Raw genomic sequence first — 26,115 nt, 5'->3', positions numbered from 1 at the left:
TTACGAGTGATATTGGTGGGAACATGAAAATTAATATTTGCCAGTATATACGGATTGTAAATGAACCCACGAAGAAGTAAAAAGAAATGCTTTAAAAGAGCAATCACTATTCGGGTGGCAAGGGATTGCATTGATAGCATACCCAGAAGAAAACGAGTCGGGAAATTCATTTTATTATCATTGTCATAAGGAAAGAACCCGTATGTTCTTAAGTAGAGAAATCTAAGAAATCTATTGTGGACTCGATCCAACTTAATTGTGTGGATGGACCTATTAGGACTTCAAATAATGCTAGCATATTCAAGAATACTCAACACAAATGATACGTATAATGTACGTAGCACTCGGACGTTTTCGAATGATTTTGAAACCCTCATAACAAAACCAAGCATTTTGCTAGATCTAGTACGGATGTTAAGAATATGCTGATTGAAAGTGAACTTTGCATCATACAATACACCTAAATCTTTTATCTTCGTTACCCTACTCAATATTATACCAGACAATGTGTATGTGAACAATAAAGTGTGCCTTGAACGACTGAATGAAATAATATTACATTTGGAGGTAGCGAATTCAAGTTTATTCAAGATAGACCATTGCGAGATAGCATCTAGATCAGACTGCATTATGGCACAACATAATATAAATAAATAAATTATCCAAAGCTTAACTAACATCGATGAGGCCTATAACATAATCACTCATAGATTCAGATACGTACTTGTCCACAAAAAATAAACCACAAATATTATTATGTCTCATCAGTGTGATCTTCAATAGTAATTATTTATAGTCATAGAATATCATTCCAGGAAAATAATACATTGATATTTTTACTAGGTACGCTGGCAGTCAGAATCTATGGTTTTTAGTATATTTTTCATCGTGGGAGGCTCAATATCAGTCACTGACTCCGAGACCCTAAACCCTCCAATAGATTAACCTTACTAGAAAAGTACTAAATCTTCAGTATATTATCTAACCACCCTGGAATATTCCTGAATCGCTGATGGTCTATTTTCTCATTTTTGACATATCTAGTTTGGAAGACCCTTCTGGTAGTAAGACTACCGCCAGCATAGTTCTTGAGGCACTGTAATGTACAAGCCTCATCACAGTGACAACTACGGGAGATCAAGACAACTCTGGGTAACATAATATATTATAGTTGATTTTATATTGATATAAAATTTATGATGATTTTATATTGATATTTATATTTATCTAAAACCAAGCCATGTTATAGTATGTTGACTAAACCAGTTTCCTTTCGAATACCGAAGTTAGCTAACATTGCTTATTGGTAGGGATTGTATGAATGAAAATTCACGATATACTGCGTAGGTTCTGACGACTCTGTATGAATGAAAGAATTTTTAATAGGTACTATAAGATATTTCTAGACTGGATTGTAACAATGGTCGTAACAACGACAAAGTCCACGGAAGTAAAAAAAACTACCAAAATCAGCGAATGTATATGAATCGTAGATACTATCTCTGAATGCCTTTTATGTGAAAATATTAAGGCCTGTACACGTGCATGGACTTACTTTCGGCAATAGTGCTTATTTTAAAATATCGTGACAATAAATGTTTACACGTAAAAGTGCTGCCTGTCTCTCTAATCTCATTCTTCAAGAGTAAGCTAGGCGCGATGCTGTCATTTTTGGTATTTGACAGGACGTAGTGAAAATCGGTTAATGCGCAAGTAAGATCTGCGCCTGCGCAATAGAACGATAATGGCAAACCTGCCGGTAAAAAAAGAACTACTAATTTTGAGCTTAACCGATTTTCAAAACATCCTGTCAAATATTAGTATAAAACAGTATATAGTATATTAGTCTATGGCATAAAATGACAACATCGACTTGACTCGACGACTTCAGCACTTTTACGTGTAAACAGTTGTTGTCATGATAGTTTAAAATAAGCACTATTACCGACAGTAATTCCATGCACGTGTACAGGCGCTATTAAGCTTTTTCACTGTCGCAAAGGTCTCATTTCAACAAGAACGCATAACGCAATCACAATAAGTGTTTTTTTTTTTGGTATTTAGTTATTAGTTAAATTATTTCTCATATTATTTCATTCAAATTATACATATAAAACTTTAAAATAAACGTTCTAATGCTCAATGTATTTATATGTGATTGTATATAATAGTAATTGCAGTAATTCATTTCATTCGCATGTTCGTTGCGATCGGACTTGTATAATATTATGGTTGTTGATTTTGGTTGCTATGGTTTTCTACTCTTTATATTTTCCGCCTGTCGCCGGTGTTGCCGTCATGCTGCCAAAAAACTATAACTAATCTAATTTTTTTTTTCTTTTATTCAACGAATAATTCACATGATTAAAAATGTAAAATTATTTTATTGAATATACGTAATTTTAAAACACTTCTGAGAAATATGATATAACCAATAATATAATTTATTTTAAATCAATACTTTGATTTAAAATAGAAAAGCGCTTCAGAGAGAACACATTAGTTAATTTTATCACAATTAGATAGGATACGTATAGAATAGTGGTCAATGCACATGGTCGCGAATCCCGAGGGGCGCGGGTTCGAATCCTGCTGGGTGAAGATTTTTTCTAGTGGTTATATATTTCTCAGAAGTGTTAAAACTAATCTGTTGCGTAAAAGAATTTTAGTCCAATACAAAAACAGTTGTAACTGTTTTTGTGTACATGGAAAAGTTATATAAGATAATTTAATTTTTAAAAAGATATACATAAAAGACTGCGATTTAGTAGGTATTTACAAATAAGTTGACTAATACCCATGATTTTTTTTAAATCAGTTTGGAAAGTATGTGTTATCTACAAGACAACAAAAAACCACTTAGATCGCTTTAAATTACACGAGTAAAGAATATGAAATGCACTAAGCGGTATTAAACGCAGATACGAACTTGAGTCATAACGTCGACAGTATTTATTATTTTGTCGCAAAAAATGAATTCGTCCTTAAAATGTTGGCCTTATAAATGTCACTGGTATCAGCAATACTGGTCAATTTTATTGCTCTTCCGATTGTAATAATATGAGCAGTAAAATTGACGTCAAATTACTACCAGAAATGCTTAAGATGACCTCCGCAGTCATATTTAATATAGTATTTCTCTATTTATATAGATTTGATATTATAGTTGATTTGTACCTACCTGGTGAAAAAATCTAAATCTCCAACTTCCGTTGATACAGTAATCGTATTCACTTAAATGTTATTTACTCATTTTCAATTAATCGTAAATCGTTTAAAAATGGCCGTAATCATAGCAATGCGGATATGTGGTGTCATATTCCTCAAACTGCATGGGTAGGTACCCATTACAATATATTTTAATTTTCTTCATCTTTGTATCAGGTTTTCTCACTGTGCTCGAAATAGAACATATTACGATTATATTGAAATGTGTTCGATTTATTTGTTATACAATATATACCTACCTTCAATGATCAAATTCAATATCGGTCTGTAACCCTTAAATGCATGGTGTTGCCTTTCAGCATCAAACTGTATTATTCTTTATATTTTTTGTATGATTAAAATTTTATTTAAGAATTTGGAGTTTTCTGCAGTGGAGAAAGTGTGCTAACAAAATAATTATAGTTTTTATTAACAGGTGCAACTGTTATATTAATTATAATAACATTAAACATGAAGTGTATCGATTAGAAAAAAAAAAATTAAAGGGTTGCCTTCACACATTAAATTTAAGGGTTAAACTTCTGACATGTACAATTTATATCTACTGAAGATTATAGTAGGTAAATTATGACAGCACCGCAATTGAAAAAATCTAATTTAAATTAAATATACTGTCAATATATATATTCCTCTTACTTAATGTACCTACCCCCAAGGGATGTCACTGCTTTGTACATATAAATAATGTATTATTTACGTTCATTCAATTGGTCAATTTAGTGATAACATAAAATATATCCACAGACCACTAAGCGAAACCCGGGACATTAAACCGAAATCCTATGAAATAATACTAAATTATCAATAATTAGAAGCTCCTTCATTTTTTTTAAATTATTGTTCTTCAGTGCTAAAGACGCGCTAGGCGCGTAACGATTAGGTGGCCATTCGATATAATTAGCATATTATTTAAATATGGTAATTAATTAGTAATTATCTAGCCAGCAGTCAATGTGTTAACACTTACCATGTCCTTGATTTTTCGTATAAGATGGTTGTTAGTAATTTTGAACAATCACAAACACCCAAGCCTTGAGAAAATAACATAAATATATTGTGTCCTCACCGGAATCGAGCCTGGAGCTCCCGGATGGAAGGTCAAGTTCATTCTATTATTATTTATAACAAATAATTTGAATTTGTATTCATCAATTATTAATGACTATTACTGAGGTAGATAACGCTTTCGTTAGTAAACCTCAGGATTTCATATATTCTAAATTAAATAACTATCACGGTGTATTACTGAAACCCAAATATCCCAAAATTATATTTAATTTTTGCCCCATTTCAGACGGGATACCGGTGTCGCGCTCGTATATAACATAGGAGGCCTTTGTATTCGAATAAAGGAGCCTTCGTATTATGTTTATGAACTAATGAGTCAACGCATAATTTCGCGTTATAAATTAAACATAAAACTGGCTGCGGTATTAAAAACAAGTGTATCGGCGGCTTGAGAATGTAGCGGCCGACGGAAAAGTGTACTGGACACGCGTTGACTCATTATCTCTGGGGCGTTCATAAACATAATACAAAAGCCCCTTTATTCGAATACAAAAGCCTCCTTATTATATACGAGCGCGACACCGGTGTCCCGTCTGAAACGGCCCTTAATCAACTCATTATTTTTTTCATCGCATTTGTCGGGGTAAGAATTTTTCTTATTCCTTATATTGTTTAAGACAGTACCTACTGCAGTGAAACGGCAAATAATTTTCAACTATAGGTGCGACGAAATTTTGGACTGGCTGGCAATCGGAAAGCGAAATTAGAGCTGTGAACACGTCAATTTGTTTTGTGATGGTGACGGGAGAATTAATTCTTAAATCGTGTAAAGGTGACTAAAAAACTTTCCCATTTACTTGAAAAAGAAAACATGTCAATAAACATATTATTATTATTAGTAATAGAACAATAAACATAACATTAAATGGACGCATGTTGACTTTTATGACAAATTATGTTTTGTTCTGCACGCGTCATTTGCACAATCTTCGCGTCGCATAGTGACGATCGTTTTAGATCGTGCCCCAGCTGAAGTATAGCCTTAAACATAAAATTGGCTGCTGTAATAAAAACAAGTGTATCGGCGGCTTGATAATGTAGCGGCTGACGGTAAAGTGTACTGGACACGCGTTGACTCATTATCTCTGGGGCGTTCATAAACATAATACAAAAGCCCCTTTATTCGAATACAGAGGCCTCCTTATTATATACGAGTGCGACACCGGTATCCCGTCTGAAACGGCCCTTAATCAACTCATTATTTTTTTCATCGCTTTTGTCGGGGTAAAAAAATTTCTTATTCTTTAAATTGTTTAAAGCTTGCTACTACTAGCTACTAGTACTACAACTGCTAATAGTAATGTTGAATTGTCAAATGAAAATAATACATTACCTACCAAAAAGTATTTCGCCAAAAAATTGATCGAAGTATTTTAAGACGCAATACTTAATCTCATTTTGATTTATTTGGTTTCTGCTGTACATAAATGGCTTCTTTCGAAGTTCAGTTTAATCTGATAAGTAACCTTTGGTGTCGCTTAATACCTTAAACGACAAATGATCTACTACGTATGAATATAATATTATATGAATTATAATTATAATTATCGACTTTACAATTATAACTAGCGATATAATTCGATATACCTATTCTAAGTCAATTTCTGAGGGAGTTGTATCATTCAAATCATCACTATGTATGTAAATAATTGCTTATCTCATGTATTTCTTTCTATATCTAGTTATAATAATACCCCGTTTACACGTGCATGGATTTACTGATGATAGTACGTATTATTGCGGCCATAACAAGAAAATGCACGTGAAAACACATATTATCATGCAAGTTGCAAGATTGCATGCATGAATCTAATTAAAACCATGGATTCAGGGAAATTGAACATTAAATACATTTTCATTTTCACCCATATTTATTGATGGAAGTAACAAAAAACTTATGTGAAAGTTTATATATATAATAAATTATTATATATAATAATTATCAATATTTTAAGAGCAATTTGTCATTATTACATGGAATTATAAATTATTACGGTGTTTTAGGATCACGGGGCCTAACTCCAAAAATTGGTTTTTTTTAGTTAAGCTTTCGTATATTTTCAGTATTTTATTTATAGATGAATTTGATCTCAATACTATACGGCCGTCTATTTTCGATAAAATAGCTCACGCTGAACTGTCATACGGCCAACTGCATATGTACAAATGTATTTATGGACACTTTATAAAGTAAGTGAATGTACGCAAGTATAGTTGTAAAAAATATCGCACACAAATGTTACCAACACCCGCACACAGGATTTTTTAGATGACATAAAGAGATTAAACATTGAAGTACTTACTTTTTATTACACCACAAAAACAATTGCACGTACTTCACAGATTCATTTCTCATAGGAGGAATGTCATCAGACTATTTTATTTTAGTCTTTACAATAATCACTTGTTACGAAAGATACTTTTTTTCTTTGCAAAATACGGGATAAACTTAAACACGTATCAAAAATACGCCATAGGTCGAATACTGACAACTGTTTTCGCTATATGCAATGACGATCATTTAATATTGGTGTATTTATGGTTGCAACACACAATATTGCACGTCTATAATGCGTGGTTCATTTTCGTAGGACACTCACACATTCAAAATCCTGCGTCAAATTGTACTGTATTGGGATATAGCCTATCGAAATTAGATGTATTAATCTGTTCTATGGGTACATGGTACACATATTTTGTTTTATACAATTTACTGCTCAGATTAGTCATTTGATCAAAAAACACTAACACACATTTACACACTATGTAATGGTATAATTATATAAAACCCGCCAATAAGAAAACTTAGCAAATTAAATAAACCGATCATGTGTAATTATATAAATAAAATAGGAAACAAAAGAGAAAAACGTTAAGGCGTGACGTGCGCCGCGTAGGTCAAAATGGAGCTTTTATGCTATTTTCAAAGCATCATCCTGGACATTCCTTAAACGTTGTAGGTAATCTATTTACATATTTTTGAAGCCTCATTATCCTTTATATTTATTTTAAACATTTGATGACTGCATAAAGTATTTTTATTATATAAAATAGTATTCTTTTAAACCTCTCGCTCCAATATTTTAGAATATAGTCATATTTCAGTACGTCCATGTGTTAAGATTTTTTATATTTAATATTTTTAAAAGCATTCATAAAACCATTCGTAAAATTTATGTCAACATTATTATAGTGAAATATTTACAATAAAAAATTATATTGATAATCTCTGTGATCCCAAATTTGACAAGAATTAGGCATTTTAATATTCAAAAAATGGGCAAGATTTACACATTTATAGATAATTTTAAAGATACTCATTAAAAGCTATGTTTTTGACTATTAAAATGTGATAAACATTCTACGAATAATGTTTGCTTTATAATAATTATTGGCCAAAGAATAAGGAAGTATTTTTTTGAAATACGCCATTTCTATTGGCATTTCACAGTGGCTAAGCTACAACAACATACGGCCGTAGCCATAAATTAACAAACGATAAATGAAGTGGGGAGTAAGATCATGTTAACGCGCGGGTTTGAACATGAAATGTTTAAAATAATATAAAGGATAATAAGGCTTCAAAATTGTGTAAATAGATTATCTACAACGTTTAAGGAATGTCCAGGATCATGCTTTGAAAATAGCATAAACGCTCCATTTTGACATACGCTGAGCATGTGGGCCATTAATTAGGCTTGACACACAAAAACTTCGTATTATTATATATTCTTATTTGTGGAACTGGATTTATGATTTCTGAGAGTAAGCGTATCAAATAAGATACAGAGATTCTATCACAAAGATTAGTCTAGTAATTCTAGAATTAAAATTGCCAATCTCAAAAGCAAAAAATTCATTACAAATACAACATATCATTTAACGATCTCTGAGACATTGCAAAATATTTCTAGTCCAATTTTCCGTAATGATCATTCTAAATTAGTTTGATTAATATTCTACATGTAAGGTTACTCGTTGAAATATACTGTAAGTAATGATTATATGATGGCAATTAACCCACATAAGACATATTAAAAACATAGAAGGTGTCACTCTATGACAACCTATGCATTAATAATTAGATATAATATGTAAATAATATATTTTTACATATTTTTACTTTACTGTGGTCTGCTATCAACCTGAATCAAATAAATTGGTTCGGTATTAGCAATACTTAATTGCAGGTTTGGTGTTTCATGTTGACAGCCACGTTTTAAATTGTGACTGAGTGGAACATTATTGCAAATATTGGTTTACATCAAAAATCAATATTGATTTATAAAAACAATTATTGAGATATTAGTCTCAAATAACACCATTTTTAACATTCAATGACGTTTTAATGTGCGTCATTATTAAATATTTGTCATTGAATAATAAATAATAATATTATTAGCAGTCTGTTATTTAAAAATCTTTACAACACATTTGATTTAACCTACTAGCATTGAATTATGGGTACAGCTCTATTTACTGGAAACCAGGCGGGAACAGCGGCAATTTTCATTGCCGATTTCGGCAAAGTTCATGAATTCAAGAATGATAACCTAATCCAGTGGTCGGCAAACTCGTTAGTCAACAGAGCCAAATATCAACAGTACAACTATTGAGATTCCTTTTGAGAGCTAAATGTCTTAAACTAAACTTAAATATTATGTAGGTACATACACTGTTTATTAACTTAATAAACTTTAGTTAAAGTTTTATGTCTTCATTAAACTATAGGTACACTGAATATAACTTGATATCATACGTAATAATGATCTTATTTATTGATAAAAATTTAATTTAAATCATGACAATGACTGACAAACACTCAATGTGAATAATGGCTTTGCATCTCCTTGGAAAGTTTGTGGAAGTGAGGTTTGTATGTTGTTGATTTTAATTTTAAGCACGATTCCAGGTTTTCTTCAATAAGACGACGTCTCAATTTACCCTTGATATCCTCTCTTATAAATCTCTTTACTAACCACAAAACTTTCAATATTAACATTGTTGGAAGGTCGTATTCAGTAATTAAATACAGAACTTGATTTTTCTTGACTATTCTAAAGTTCCTTAACTGCTTTCTTCTTACATCACCGACAGGATGTTTAGTGCTAAATGACGCGATAGGGCATGTTAAGTTGTAAAGTATCTCTCCAAATTTGACTTCTTGTTATACGCCAATTTTTCCCGACAAATAATACAGGTCGGTAGGCCATTCAAGTTTTGAAAAAATGCGAAAGTCTCGGTCCATTCAACTTTAAATTCACGGTTTTCGTCTTCCGTTTTTCTTTACTTCTTCTTTGTAGCCATGTCAAATAGAGCAGAGGGCATTTGTGGCAGAGCCGCACACAAGGGGCCAAAGAGCCACACGTGGCTCGCGAGCCGCTGTTTGCCGACCACTGACCTAATCTAACCTAATTATGTTTCATTATCTTCTTTCTACATTATATATATACATGATTAAGACGCAATACTATCTACTAGAAGCTAATTTATTAAACTATTTTTTTTATTCAATGAAAAATTCACAAGATTTCAGAATGTAACTTCTTTTATTTATTTAAGAAAACAACATAACAAACATAACAAATCTAAATTCAAGACGTGCACAACATGAGATTTAAATTATAACAAACATTACCCTCACAAGAGAGATGAAGAGAATATATAAAATATAATAAATTAAAAAAAAACAAACCTACTCAACTACAATTTTATACAGAAAAATAAAATTTCGAATACAAAGAAACATAGAACGTCACCGAAAATGTCTACGTCTTTGAGGAGCTCATTGACTTGTCGTGCACCCCTCGCTAATGGTGCCTGATAGGCTTGACACGAGGAAACGGTTCCGGTCCAGAATAAATCATGGCTGCGATCACGTAGGGGGTTTTGTTTATTGTATTATACATATTACGAAAGCGAAGTTCAGATTAACTAAGATGAATGATTAATTGAACTGAACATAATTTAGTGTTATATAGTATTATTTGTACCTAATTTTAGATATTAGGTACTTTGAGATTTATTTTCCTGGGCTGCATTGAGATAAAAATATATTACATCGGTATTGCGTCACGCCTAAAAAAGTTTTATGTAAATTTTATTCATCACAATCAGTAATTACCAGTTTTTTTTTTAAATTTAGTACCTATTATTTTATATTTTATTATGATAATAATTAACCAAATATTGTAGGTTGAATTCCTGCCTGTTAAAAACGTTAAAGTTATCGACAGGAACTCAAATATAACATATTTTAAATAGATCCATTATTGCATGTCTACAAACAATATATTATATTCAATGAAAAAAAATGTTATTGAATTTTAATTATTTATCTGCGATATTGTAGATTTCTTTGAATTTATCAACCGTGTGCTAGATCTAAACTCAATATGACATTCAAACAGGGGTCGGACAACGATGTTTATACAATGCCATAATCAACGCTAGGCTGGGTTGACTATGGATTAAATTTATCTCAGGGTTGAACCCGTAAAATATGTTTATAAATATATAATTAAAATTTTGAATCACATCGTTAGATATACTAGATGATTTGTAATTTCCACATTCGGCACCAAAAGTTGTCTGTTATGCAGACGCCAAAACGTCATTTGAATTTGGGTTCAGGCTCTCACGATTCTATGTCTGTTGAACTGTTTTTGTTAATTACTAAAAATCGAATCGTTAAAGCCTACCTTCACAAAAGTTATATATTAAATACATGTATTGATATTGATACTGCAAAAACAGATTAATGAAAAGGAAAGAATGTAATACCTATTCTGCTGTCTGCGATGTATTGTGCAGTTTCTTGGACACACTGTTTATCAAGAACCAGAAATTTTTGAATGCGTTATGTTGTGGAGCAGTGGCGAAGACTCCATACTAGGCGATTATTTAAAGCCTACCTACTTAAGAAAAAATATAAGTATTTATAATTGTCGTGTTAACGAATTTAAATAAAAACTTAAATTATTTTATATTTTATAAAAATAATATAATTTTCCAACGACATCTGTCTGTAAGTAGGTATGTATTATAAATTGTAGGTATATGCCACTAATACGTAACCAGCTATGGCCTAATAGATTTCTCGTATACAAGATATACATACGATTACACACATATTATAAAAAATACACACACAATGTCATAACTAGTGTCACACTTTTACGTGACCTGAGGATGTATATATGTAAGCCTTACGGAACATTCGGTACTTACAGTGACGTATTTTTTTATAAATATATACATTTATGCATGCTGGACTCAATGCCAAATAGTCTTTTAGTCAAAACGGCAAACTATCCAACTAAAATATGATATTTGTTGTTTAGTAAAGTACTGAAAATGGACAGAATTCAAATTCAAGTACTGTAGATATGGCTGCCCTAGGATTTTCCTCTGGTTATCTACCACAGCTTACCTACTTTCCACATGCACCCATCGCCACTGTTAGGGGAGTATTTTATTGAGAGAGGTAGAACACAATATATTCTGTCAAAGATAATGATCAAATATCTAGGTTTTAAAAAAATACTGAATATGTACAGTAGGTATTCAGACCGCGGATTCGGTAAAAGATAGACCAAAATGTAGACATATGTTCAAAAGATTCTCAGAATTCCAGAAGCAGTAAAAAGACGATGTAGAAGTAAAAATGGGTTGATAATAGTTGGTATATAGATAGAGTTATCTAAATATACCCAGATTTTTCAAACACCAACCAACTAAATCAACAAACTATTTGACGTCATGTATTTCCGTTTACTTAATATATCATTATCTGCCTTCATTGTTTTATTAAGATTTAGAAATTAATAGTAATGAATTACTTACTAACTTCCATTACTCATCTAGATCATGAAGCTATTTATAACACCATCGTTTCTTTATGTAAATACATGTAATAATAATATAATGTTTTTAAGTTTGAATTATCTATTTATATATGTAATAATCCCTGAATAAATATTATGCGCTTTCAGTGTTTCTTCGCATATTTATTTTATCTAAATTCTATGTAAACTAAATGAAGTGTACGGAAACATAATATTTTATAATTATTTATAATAATATACTCATTGTCTACTAAGTATTTTTAATCTATAATCTACATTCTTATGAAAATCGAAATTATTAAAATGATCAATACTTTTCTGTTCTCATGTTAGCATTACCACAGTTGTCAACATTGCGCTATTTGCTAGATATAATATATGACGTTTTAAGGGGTGCATAATGCTGCATACTACCATGGTCTAGCGACAGAATTCAAAGCGTGCAATCTGTTACAATGCTGAGATAATTTAAATTATAAAGTCTTTCAATTAATCAAAACATATCGACAAAACAAAAAAAAATGTTTTAAAAAACTAAAATCATAATGTATCGTTATTTTTTTCATTAAAATGTGGTGTAATAGGTTATTTAATAATTAACATTAAAATTTCTGAATAATTTATAGCTGTAATGTTGTTCTATAATTATAATATTCACAATGTATCAATCCTTTACTAAACATACATAATTTGAAAATACCTCAGGAGATGTTTTCTAGTAACTATATCTGTGCATCTGTTCTATACACAAGACTGCTATTCTCCGCTATCGGCGGCTATCGAGGGTAGTTTATCATATTTTTATTTATTATATTATATTAGTTTATCAACTTTCTATTTCGCTCTAAAAGTTAGCACAGCCAAAAGAGGTGCTGTTAAAACATAGCACTTATTGTAACAATTACAACTAACTTATTGTAAAAATTATAATACGAGGGTGGGTCAATAAGTCCTTAGAAAAGCCGACAGGTGGCGCGACTAGTACTGTAAGCGGTTTGTTTTCATGCAGCGGCACTACCGATTCAGTATGCTGCGAAGTTTCAATCAGATTGGTCGGGTTGTTGTGTGTTTCTCGTACATTTAAAAAAAAATTTTGCTTGTGGAAAATGGAAAAATGGAAAATGGAGAAAATTGAGTTTAGAGCTGTTATTAAACATTTTAATATAAAAGGGTTAACAGCAAAGGAAATAAAAAATGAGTTGGATTTAGTTCACGGCATATCTGCTCCTTCACTTGCAACTATTTATAACTGGTTAAATGAATTTAAACGTGGTCGTACATCAACAAAGGATGAACCACGCTCAGGACGTCCTGTAGAGGTGACTACACCAGAAATGATCAATAAAATCCACGATATGGTGTTAAGTGACCGAAGATTAAAGTTGAGTGAGATAATTGAGGTTACAGGGATCTCAAAAGGTAGCGTCATTTCTATTTTACATGACAAATTGGGCATGAAAAATATTTCCGCAAGATGGGTGCCGCGTTTGCTCACAGTCGACAATAAACGCAATAGGGTGGTGGCCTCTAAAGCCCTGTTGTCGCTCATGCAACGCAATCCGGATAAATTTTTTCGTCGCTTTGTGACTGTAGTTGAAACATGGATACACCACTATACTCCCGAGACGAAAGAACAGTCAAAGCAGTGGATTGCGAAGGCAAACCATGTCCAAAGAAGGCGAAAACCGTAAAATCAGCTGGTAAGGTTATGGTTACTGTATTTTGGGATGCACGTGAAATTATTTTCGTTGACTATTTGGAAAAAGGAAAAACAATAACAGGGGATTATTATGCATCTTTATTGGACCAGCTAAAAAACAAAATTGAAGAAAAACGGCCTCATTTAAACAGGAAAAAAATCCTCTTTCATCAGGACAATGCCCGTGTTCACACATGTTAACGATCAATGGCTAAAATTGAAGAATTGAAGTTCGAATTGGTCGACCACCCACCGTATTCGCCAGATTTAGCCCTCAGTGACTTTTTCCTTTTCCCAAACTTAAAAAAATGGCTAAGTGGACAACGTTTTTTTCAAATGAAGAAGTCATCGATCGGACAAATGCTTATTTTGAGGACCTTCCGAAAACTTATTTTTCTGACGGTTTAAAAAAAATTGAGAAACGTCTAACCAAGTGTATTGAGCTCCAAGGAGATTATGTTGAGAAATAAAAAAAAAATACAAAAATAAAAACTGTTTTAATGCTTTTTTCTAAGGAATTATTGACCCACCCTCGTACCTCAATACAAAAATATGAAAAACTAGCCTAGATAGCCGCCGATAGCAGTCTTGTGTATAGAATAGATGAGCTGATATGTTTTTAAATCACGTATATTATCGTTGCATTATTAAATCTTGTGAATTATTCGTTGAATAAAAAAATAGATTATTAAATAATCATAACAAGTTCATTATAACCAAAATTTGGAGTGATTTTGACACCGGTTAGTAATTTATTAATGTAGTAAAATTGAAACCTTGATTTAAGTCACAAAAACCAATTATGAAAGATTAATTGAATTTGTTGAGCATTACAAGAAGTAAAAAATACTAGTAAATTCCGTTATAATTGGATAAGACGTACATGGCTAAATTGGTAAAGTAATATTTTTTAAAAGATGTTTAATATTATGTATAGCTGAGGTGTTTTCAAATTATGTATATTATTATGCTTTATATTTCATTTGAAAACGAGATTTTTGATTAATGTGCATAACTTGAAATCTTTTTTTATTTTTATCGATTCGATCATCAGTATTATGAACAGTTGTCTCTTTCTTACACTGTTTGACTCTTTTTATTCCGTCTTATCATGAAAAATATTACTTAAACTCGGCCATACATTTCTGGTACATGTATACTCATACTTGGTAAAGTTTACAATGTAAACATTGTAAATGATTACAATGAAGAAATATCATTTTGATCGCAGCCAATTTTCCACGCATAAAAATATTCGTTAATTATAAAAAACGTCATTTCCTACGTTCATCCGACCTTGAAAATGATTCTGTAGTAAACTGCTGAATCTGTCAACGAAACGCTCGCAAAAATTATATCACAATTCATATACAAAATACAAGTACAGGTGCGTACATAGCAAGGCCCACTACTGTCAGGCCGTGACAAGAAATTATAAATTTATTAACATGCTATCACATATCCCAATACAGTACATTTTGACGAAGGGTTTTGAATGTGTGAGTGTTCTACGAAAATGAATCGCGAATTATAGACGTGCAATGGTGTGTGTTGCAACCTTCAATACACCAATATTAAATGAGCGTGCATAAACCGAGAGCAATTATCGGTATTCGACGTATGACGTTTCTTGACACGTGTTTATCCTGTATTATTCCACACTCGAGTTCGGTTTCCTGCTTTTCCACACCCGTTAAGTATTTCAGTTCCCATTATTCCTGAGTTCCCTGCTTACTACATAAGCGTGAAGTTCGATATTTTTTACAGAAAATATGACGTAGTTAGAGCGACGCTGAGCGAGATAAAACGATACAATAGGCTTCACGTAAGGGTTGTCAGAAATAATAAGGGTAGTAATAATTAAAGTTACCCTATGTAATTTGTACACAGTAAAAGAGATCGCAATTTCAAGGTTTAGCTGTTCCACTGTTACTACTTACTTCCTATACTTCAAGTGTAATATGGTAAACTGTTTGTATAAAATGAGTATTATTGCATATTGAAATAAATGGTAATTATTTGAACGAATCTTCATTTATTATATTCAGGATACCGCACTGCATTCGAAGATAATCAATAACTAGCACTACTATCGTTATTCGCCATTCAGTGCCACAACCTGAATATGATATTCGGCCTTTGTACATAGGTTAAATAATTAAAGATAAAAAGAACTTTTTATGTAGAGCATTTTTAAATTTTCTGTTGAATTATTATGCTCAATATGCTCAAACTTGTACTTGATAATATTATGAAGTAAATAAAAAACAAACAAAATAATATAGAATACTGAAATGTCATTTTGACATTTCATTTTGATTTCCATAGTAACGCATATTAATAATTTAGTTGCTAGGACCACCCCCTTAGCAACCAATAATAGTCTTTTACTTTTTACTGATTTTTCTTAAATAACTTTCCATACAAAACAGAAATAACTGAAAATGAATGAATTCTGCTTAAAGATGGCTAAAAGTATTAAAAGAATGCATTGGCATTGTGTTCTGATACATTCTAAAAGTTTCAAATGTCTAGCTAGTCGGGAAGTTAGTTAAAAATCGATTGAAAGATTTTTACTGGAGAAACAACCACCGGACAAACAATAATACGAGCTAATAAAAACTTTGTAAAAATCGGGTGTGAGATAAAGCCTCCAGATCAAAAATATTGACATTTCGTGGAAATAGTTTCAAAGTTAAAAACACATAATTTTCAAAAAACCCAAAAACATAGATATTAGTGCTCACGGTACCTCTATAATTCGTGTAAATTAATCCTTACAAAATATACGTTAACCGATTTTCAAATTCGGCTAGCTTTGTAATTAATTAAAATGATTATGTTAGCAAGATGATTACAGGTGGCGTCAATTAATGACCTAACATTTAAGAATTACTATAATTAAATTATAATTATTTTATTCAATATTGACTACTTATACAAAAAAATTAAAGAATATTTGATTATTATTAACGAAAACACTCACCACAGCTACCAATTAAGTAGAATTATTGTATATAACAAAAATTTCAGAAATTACTTAGAAATTAACATAAAATTTTTCGATAGTGGGTAACGAGCATTCAACAATTCACGAAGTGTAGGTAAATTGATATATATGAAGGTGCCCCTCGAAAAGGGGTCTATATGCAAAAACTAAATTTTACAGGAGAAAGGAAAAGAAAATAAACAATAATTTCAGTGATTTATAGTACCTACCATGATTTTTTAAGGCAATGAATGTCAATGATTAAAAATATAACCATACATCACCGAAATTCTTGTTGTTTATTTATTTAAGTGTATTTCCTCTCTCCTATACCTACAATTTTGGTTATTTCATTTGGACCCCTTTTCGAGGAGCACCTTCATATATTAAAAATATATTTAATACTACAACATGCCATGTGGCCCAATGACAGTAATGCAGTAGTAGAAGCGGAACGATCACATACATACGTATGTATGTATGTGTGTGCAAGCTTTGAGAAAACCACATACCCGGAGCCCTCTGGTGAGAGCCCGGTGCCTTACAAGGTGTGGTGAGATACGGATAGAGAGACATGCGCTTACATCCAACCATTGTCAACCTCGCTGGTTCACTTGGACAGGATATTCATGAAAAAATAGGATATTATATTCAGGTGAATAAATTACATTCAAATTTAATCATAATAATATGCTGAATAGGTGTTTTTTCGGTATTTTTCACGAATGAAGTCGTGGATGATCACTAATCTTCAAAGTATTTCCCAATCAGTACGTTTGAACCCGATTGAGTCATAATACACACAATTTTTATATGACCCTCGATACTTATGTATGAAAGTATTTTTTCACATTTAATTGATTAATTACCTGATCATTTAAGTATCAACAGGTGTAATAATGATTGATCAATGATTGATGTGGTATTTAAAATACTACTGCTGACTTTTATAAAAAAAAATCAGTCTTGTGACTATCATGACGCTGCTCTATACTTTTTTAGAGTATGAGTAATCAACATAATATTTCGACGGAACCAAATCATTAACACAAAATATAACTACTTCCGATTATCTCAATTTGTAAAAGGAGATGAATAAATTAAATAATATATACATTTATCTTTATCTTTATATTGTATATATTATGCAGAATCGATTTGCCCTTGTAAAATTAAGAAACAACTAGATCCATCATACTAGATAAATAGAAAGAAAATATTTTAGTATTTTTTTTTTAAGAATAAGTTCTTTCGCTATTCTACCACTTATAAGATCACAGGGGCCTATCTACATTAACACAGTTTTGAGATAAACGCAAATAAAGATTTTTCTACCATGAAATTTAATAAATATAGCACACTTTAGTCAACTATATCTTGTAAACGGATATATGTACGACATAGAGCTTTGTGTCACCAATAAACAGTGGCGGCTCGACGACTTTATACGTGGTGGGGTTTAGCCATTAATTAATAAATATACATACCTACCTACATTATTAATTGTAAAAAGCTACTTATAATAATATGAAATTATTGATGAGGAAATGAGTAATTTTTCAGAATAAATAATATTATTATCTGAGTCGTTACTTAATCACATCTAAAAAGCGTGCTTAAAAATATTAACAATTAATAATACCTACTTATTATTATAGACGTACCATTATCAGTTTTGAACAACGACATACAGCGAGCGTTTTTACTGGCCATTGGGTTATTTGATTCACTCCCCAGTATGCGTATACTAACGCTAATGCATTCACATACTTTGTAGAACGAGATTTGTACCGAGGCGATGGGATGGGACTTGAGTGTCTCCGTTATGTTATTTATGTTTTTACATAATTTACAATCATTGCTTTATTTATTTGTATAAGTAATAATAATAAATATCTCTATAAAATTGCGACGGGTTTATTTGGATACAACAAATTAAATACATAGTTCATTCAATCATATCATTGAGTAGTATTGACGTATATTTTTGACATGATAACGATGTGGGGATGGTCCCTACGAACCTCTAAGGTAGAGCCGCCACTGCCAATAAATATGATTACGGCGTTATCGAAACTGGGGTTAACTCAAAACATGCATTTTTGTAATTAGACCCTTGTGATCCTAAAATACCGCTAGTTGTAATAATTATTATTGTTACGATACAAACCTTGTAAACCGATTCATTATTATAAATAGAATAACTTGACATAAATATCTCATTTGATTTTTGTAAAATTTAAAATACACGCCATTCTCATTACAGATTGAAAATTATGCAATGTAGATAAAGATAATATACCTACCTATATGGCGGGCAGTATTCAGTCAAAACACGTTTATATTACCTATTGCAATCCATTAATTGTGTATCAAAAATGAACAATGTATTAACTACATTTCATGACACAATTTCGATCAATAACCGTCAGTAATTTAGATGTATTAATAAAAACATTATATATTATATTTTATTTTATAATATATTAAAATTAGATTTCAATGTGAGTTATCGATCACATTTCTCGGCTAAGATAATATACGCGAACGTCTGTTCAACAGCACCTATTTTTACGATACCTAATATACTTAAATAATCTATTCATATTCATTCACCTGTACTAGTTTTTTTTAATAGAATTGCATCAGCTGACTTCCATATTATCCAATGGCGTACCAAATAAACTTTTTTCTATTATCTTAATGTTTGATTTTTAATTTTAATTAGGTATAATAAATTTATCCAAATTGTAGATTATGTATTTATTATATTTAACTCAGAAAGCTAGTCTTAATTATAAACAGAAACCTACTTTAATTAAATGTATACTTTATTGTAAGTCTGTCTTATAATAGAATCTATCATTACTTGAAGTCAATAAATTGTATTAAAAAATATAGAAATAACAAACATTAATGAAAGTAGTTAATTGCATACATCGTATGCTTTGCTACATCTTTCCACTATATTTTTTTTTACTAGATTTTCATCATTACGACATCGTTAAGAGCATACTTCAGTGAAACGGCAAATAATTTTCAACTATAGGTGTGACGAAATTTTGGACTCGCTGGCAATCGGAGAGCGAAAGTGGAGCTGTGAACACGTCAATTTATTTCGTGATGGCGACGGGGGTATTAATTCCTAAATCGTGTAAGGATGAATATATTATTATTGTTACTTATAGAACAATAAACAAAATATTAAACGGACGCATGTTTAATTTTTATGACAAATAATACTTCGTTTGGCACGCGTCAATTACACAATCCGCGCATCGCCTAGTCACGATCTTTTTGGCCATGCCCCAGCTGAGGTATAGCCTTAAACGGACAACATTACAAGATGCAACGAAATGTTTGTACAATTTAGTTTGCCTTTACAGATCTATATAATAATTCTGTAAATTTGTAAGTAAGTCGTCGAGTCGCATAATCCGCCCTGGAAATTTTTGTAAAACCTGATCTGAATATTTTTAAAACATTTTTTTATATATGACATGTCACTTCCTTACGAATTAGAGTATTTTAAAATTATATCTTTTGATTTATTAAGTATGAAGTAAAAACTATTTTCTCAAAACAAATTCTTCAGAGTGGGTTTTGTGAGTTGACTAAATTAAAATAATCATTATCCTTCTTTGCTAAATCCTTATTTAGTAAATATCACCAACCATCGTTACGATATCTATCTTAGAGCATGTTACCAACATTCACTTCGGGTTAAGTACCTATAGTGTTTGAGGCATGAGACCCTCAATAACATATACTTATCGTTTCATGTGATATATTCAAATTAATAAAGTATTTTTACGTGATCATTTCGATTCCATTAGATATAATATAGAAACACGTTATTTCAAATAATGTTTCCACGAACCACCACTGGTTCACGTAAGTATCTTTTTACTCTGAATAGAGAGGTAATATATCTATATCTACATAGGCGCCAATTGCCTTTAGCCACAGGTGATCATGAAATAATTACACCATGAAGTCCATATAATAGAATATGCTGGTATTAAAGGAGTCTGTTACGTCACTTTTCTCAGAGAGTTCTTTCGAGGTCCAAAATCACGAGACGATGACTTCATGTGTTCATTGTCGTTCATATTATAAATTTGCTGTTCTTAATGATTGCTCTATGGACACCTGGTTTTTAGTTACATTTCCGGAGTGAATTTAGATAATTATTTTATAGCTTTGATACAGGTACATAATAATAATACTGACGTACATATTTTATTTGTACATAAAGAAAAGGAAGGAGAAATCATATTATTCCCGCGGAGGTAGGCAGATCATAGAAGATATGTCATAAGAGCGGCTAATTGTGGGGGAAAATGTTGAGAATCATCTTTTTTTAGATCAAGTTTTGGGGGAAATAAAAATGGTTTTTCGCCTACTGTTCTCAAAAATATCTTAAATAATTACAAGATAAAAAGAACGAATGTACAACGTTTTTAAATTGTCTGTTCAATTATTATGCTCAATATGCTCATACTTATACTTGTATATGAAGTAAATAAAAAACAAACAAAAACTATAGAATACTGAAATGTAATTTTTATTTCCATAGTAACGCACGTATATATTAATAATTTAATTGCTAGGACCCCAGACCCCTAGCAACCAATAAAAGTGGATTGGATTACGGATTCCTTCAGAAATAACTTTTCATACAAAACAGAATTAACTGAAAATGAATTCAATTCTACTTAAAGATGGCTAAAAGAATGCATTGGCATCGTGTTCTGATATATTCTAAAAGTTTCAAATGTCTATCTAGTCGGCAAGTTAGTTAAAAATCGATTGCAAGATTTGTTTCGGACGGAAGAATACGAGCTAATAAAAACGTTATAAAATATAAGGACAGTGGGTGTATTAATAATTTTTTAATGCACACTATTGTTTTACTCGTTAATAAATAATAAAAAATTTCACGATATCTTTGGAATCTAAGGAATTTGCATAACATAGTATATAAGATTAATATCAGCAAGGAGCGGTACTCTGCTTAGGGATGTTGCTGTGTGTGCAAGACACGCAAATAAAGAAATTGTTTATTTTAATCGGGTCGTGAAAGAAAATAAATGATAGTTTAATACTAATAATATTTTGACAGTTGCTTACTGTGCATTACTAGCATATCGAGCATATTATATAAAGTATTATACGACATTTTAATTATTTTGTTACAGATTGACGGATATGTATAAAAAATGTATTGCGTCGGATAGATAACACAGTTTTTAAAATGATATATATTTCAGAAAATGTCAATTTCGATAAGAATAATATGTTCGATTAAAATTGAAGTGGATAGAAAATCTCGGTAGTGAATAAATAGAAATGATGTTAAAAATCAACAAAACGACGTTTAAATAATAAATTATTAGTATGTTATCCAATACCTATACGATCAACCAAAAACTAGAAACACTACTTCGCCACTTGTCAAATTAAGTGCAGCAAGTTCAGCAATGGAGTGCTCAGCAAAGCTTTTAATCAAAATTATTTATGTTGCAGAACTAAGCCACATCCAATGACTTGTTAATTTCTTCTTATTGTCAAATAATATTCAAAAATAAGAAACAGAAGATTTAATACAGGAGATATGATAAAATAAACAAAACAATAACGGTTGCAGTTCACAAAATGTACAAAATGTTAATACGCTGGTGTAACAATGTATGGTAATTTAATAGATTCAGTATACGGTAAAATGATTAGGAAACAATAAAGCTTTTACGAAAGTTAAACCATTAAAGTTTATTCAACGAAAATGCAAGTAGGTACATATACAGTGGACAAGATAATAGGTATACGCGTTGCAAAGAATTAAAATGAGGCCGCGAGAAGCGTGGCCCTTTTTATTATATATTTTGGTGATATCATATTAATTGGTTTATTGACTTCTTGCATATGATTTCTCTATATATATTCTCTGAAAAACTATCGTGTATTTGTATGTAAATTCTCCGTCTGTTTATTTAACAATTTAACTGAATCTGTGATAGCACTGAAAGAAGAAGAAAATTTCGATATAAATTAATTTTTAATATTCAAAATAACGATAAATATACTGATACATATTGAGGAATAAACATTTTTTTTTTATATTTCACACACTTATTTTGTATAAAACTATTGTTCTTAAATCAGTAGGATACACTGCCGTTGCTTATATAAAATATTTATTATGGTCAAATTATACTTTATAACGGTTATAAACCATGAAATTTAATTTCAAAATAAAAAACAACATTTTATTACAGAGCAGAACTAGGTTTTACACCGATTAGCAAATAAGTAAATACTTTCAATAAAATAAAATAAATAAATTAACCAAGCCTTAAAATATTAAAAATATTCTTACTTATTACTCTAAGCGTCACTCAAACTGTCCATTTTACAGTTTTAAAACACAGCGAAAATTTTAGAGGTGCCCCGACCAATTGATTAACAGTGACTAGTTTGTTATACTATGAATAAATGATATATTTATTTTATTTTTATCGTCTGACCCGATCGCCACAAATGACTACTTTGACGCTTTATAAAAAAACTTATATATCTTAAAGTATGTAAATTAATTAGAAATATTTATTTTTGTTAATAATTCTCCATACTCCGCACTCTCGTGGGCACTTTTATTAAAAAGTCTTTGTAAACTCAGTCAAAGCACACTTGACTCTGTGGCGACCTCAGTCTTGGACATCTGCTCCTGAGACATTCCCAGGCGTAAACAATTGCTGATGCTTCACAACCAAACGTAGGGCCTCGTAGTACGCTCAATTAAGACCGAGTGTGGTGCGGGGCAGATTGGTTTGGAGGGAACTATTAGGTAGTTTTTATAAAACGTTCATTTTTGTTGACGTACATAAATGTATCTTGATCTGGACTAGCTACTAGCGGCCTTCGTAGTCCAGTGCTTAAGGCACTTACCTTTCTTCTGGGGGCTCCGGGTTTGATCCCGGTGAGGTCACAATATATTTACGTGATTTTAGCACGAAGGGTGTTTGTGACTGTTTCACTTATGTTACTGATTACCTACACTACTGTTTTACTAAACTACTGTTACTAAGCCTCATGGCCTGTTATAGTGCTAAAAAGAATCTATTTATATACCTTTATATATTATTTACTTATACAAGTACGAGATTAATTAATATATGTTAATGATTTTTTATATAATAATTAATTAATTAATTAATATAGTTTAGTCAAGTCTGGTTTTAAAAATATTTTTAGAGGTTAGTTTTAAATAATTATTTTGTATTGAATATTCATCACCGTATTAATCATATAACTATGTTGAAGTTACTTAAGGGGGGACATGCTCAGCGTAGGTCAAAATGGAGCTTTTATTGCATTTTCAAAGAATGATCCTGGACATTCCTTAAACGTTGTAGATAATCTATTTATATAATTTTGAAGCCTTATTATCATTTATATTTATTTTAAACATTTGATGACTGCATAAAGTATTTTTATTACATAAAATAGTATTATTTTAAACCTCTCGCTCTAGTGTTTTAGAATATAGTCATATTTCAGTACATGCATGTGCAGTAGTGTTAAGATTTTTTACATTTATTATTTTTTAAACGCATTTATAAAACCATTAGTATAATTTATGTCGACATTATTATAGTGAAATATTTACGATAAAAAATTATATTGATAATCTCTGTGATTCCAAATTTGACAAGAATTAAGCATTTTATTATTCAAAAAATGGGCAAGATTAACACATTTGAAGACAATTCTAAAGATACTAATTATAAGCTATGTAAATATAAAAGATAATAAGGCTTCAAATAAGATTATCTACAACGTTTAAGGAATGTCCAGGATCATGCTTTGAAAATACAATAAAAGCTCCATTTTGACCTACGCTGAGCATGTCCGCCCTTGATAATATATGCAACTTCGCACACAACTACACGACTTCACTTAATAATCACCAGATTATTATGTCGGTCGTAGTTACAGTGTTCTTGCACTTAAAGCAGTTTAATGAATAAAAAGTTTGAGAGCCGCTGCTATAGTTTATTGTTTTATCGTGAGCTGCTCACCCTGTTGATTCAAATCCGAGCAACGATCATGATGCTAAGCAAAATAAGTAGCCGATTACTATTTGCTATTCGCTGACATTGACCGACATTTTGTTTTTTTGCGCCCGTTTATTTTATTTATCCACATCGTGTTTGTTGATGGAGTGTAGAGCAAAAACAGAGCCGCATTTTGCACAAATTATAGCTAACTATACAATTAACTATAATTGCATGGCAACACACAAAATACTAACAATGCACAATAGTAGGTACTTAAAACAAAAACAATTAAGACTAGATACACACATACGAGTAATCATAATTGGATGAATTTATGCATTTCAATTCAAAAGACATATTAATAATATATAAAAAGGAGTTATAAATAACAATGCTGAAGAAAACCTTATTCAATATAGGTAGATTGAGTCAAAGTATATATTATATGAAAATGATGATTTTGCATTGCAGTTTCATTTATCCCAAACATCACATTTCTGTAATCTAAAATATATGTTCCAGGACTCCACTGAGATAAAAATACATTGTTATAATCGTTAACAAGTTTTTGTGCCGTAAACTATCATTATGTACTTACACTATTTATATGAATAACCACAAATTGCACACATGCGTGGATTTATTTGCAGCAATAGTGAGTATTTTAAGCTATCGTGACAATAACTGTTCACATGTAAAAGTGCCGACTGTCTCTCCAAACTCATTCTTCAAGAGTAAGCGAGACGCGATGTTGTCATTTTATGGTACTATTTGAAAGGTTGTAAAAATCGATTAAACCTCAAAATGAGTCTCTACGCAGTGTAGCTCGTTTTTTTTTGCGGGTGCGGCCGATCGCAACCGCGACGAGGTATATCGACGCGCCGGACGAAGGGTCGATCGTAGGTAGAAAAAATCTCAACTGTCGCATGAAAATTCATAAGCTTCCGAACTTTTTTGATTCATGCATGCAATCTTGCAACTTGCATGACAATAAGTGTCTACACGCGCATTTTCTTGTTTTGGCCGCGATAATACGTACTGTCAGCAGTAAATCCGTGCACGTGTAAACGCGGTATTATAAATAGGTATATATGTAAAACAAGCCACATTTATAAAATGTATTACGTGGTCTAATTCTTAAGCAATTAATATATCAACTTATATATCTGTACCTCAGAGGCAGACGGATGCAAATCCAAATACCCAATTGTTCAGGAGGGCCAA

General features: G+C 31.2%; 1 protein-coding gene across 1 annotated transcript in view; it reads left to right on the top strand.

Moving 5' to 3' along the window:
- The window catches only part of LOC147070090 (pH-sensitive chloride channel 2-like), a 75,635-nt gene that overhangs the window by 10,751 nt on the left and 38,769 nt on the right, over nt 1-26,115 (top strand). The gene's annotated exons all lie outside the window — the stretch shown is intronic.

This window comes from Rhyacophila brunnea, unplaced genomic scaffold (assembly GCF_057557595.1).
Source record: "Rhyacophila brunnea isolate RB1 unplaced genomic scaffold, BYU_Rbru_1.0 scaffold_22, whole genome shotgun sequence".
Taxonomy (NCBI): domain Eukaryota; kingdom Metazoa; phylum Arthropoda; class Insecta; order Trichoptera; family Rhyacophilidae; genus Rhyacophila; species Rhyacophila brunnea.
Note: the sequence above shows the minus strand (reverse complement) of the source record. Positions and strands in the feature narration are given on the sequence as shown.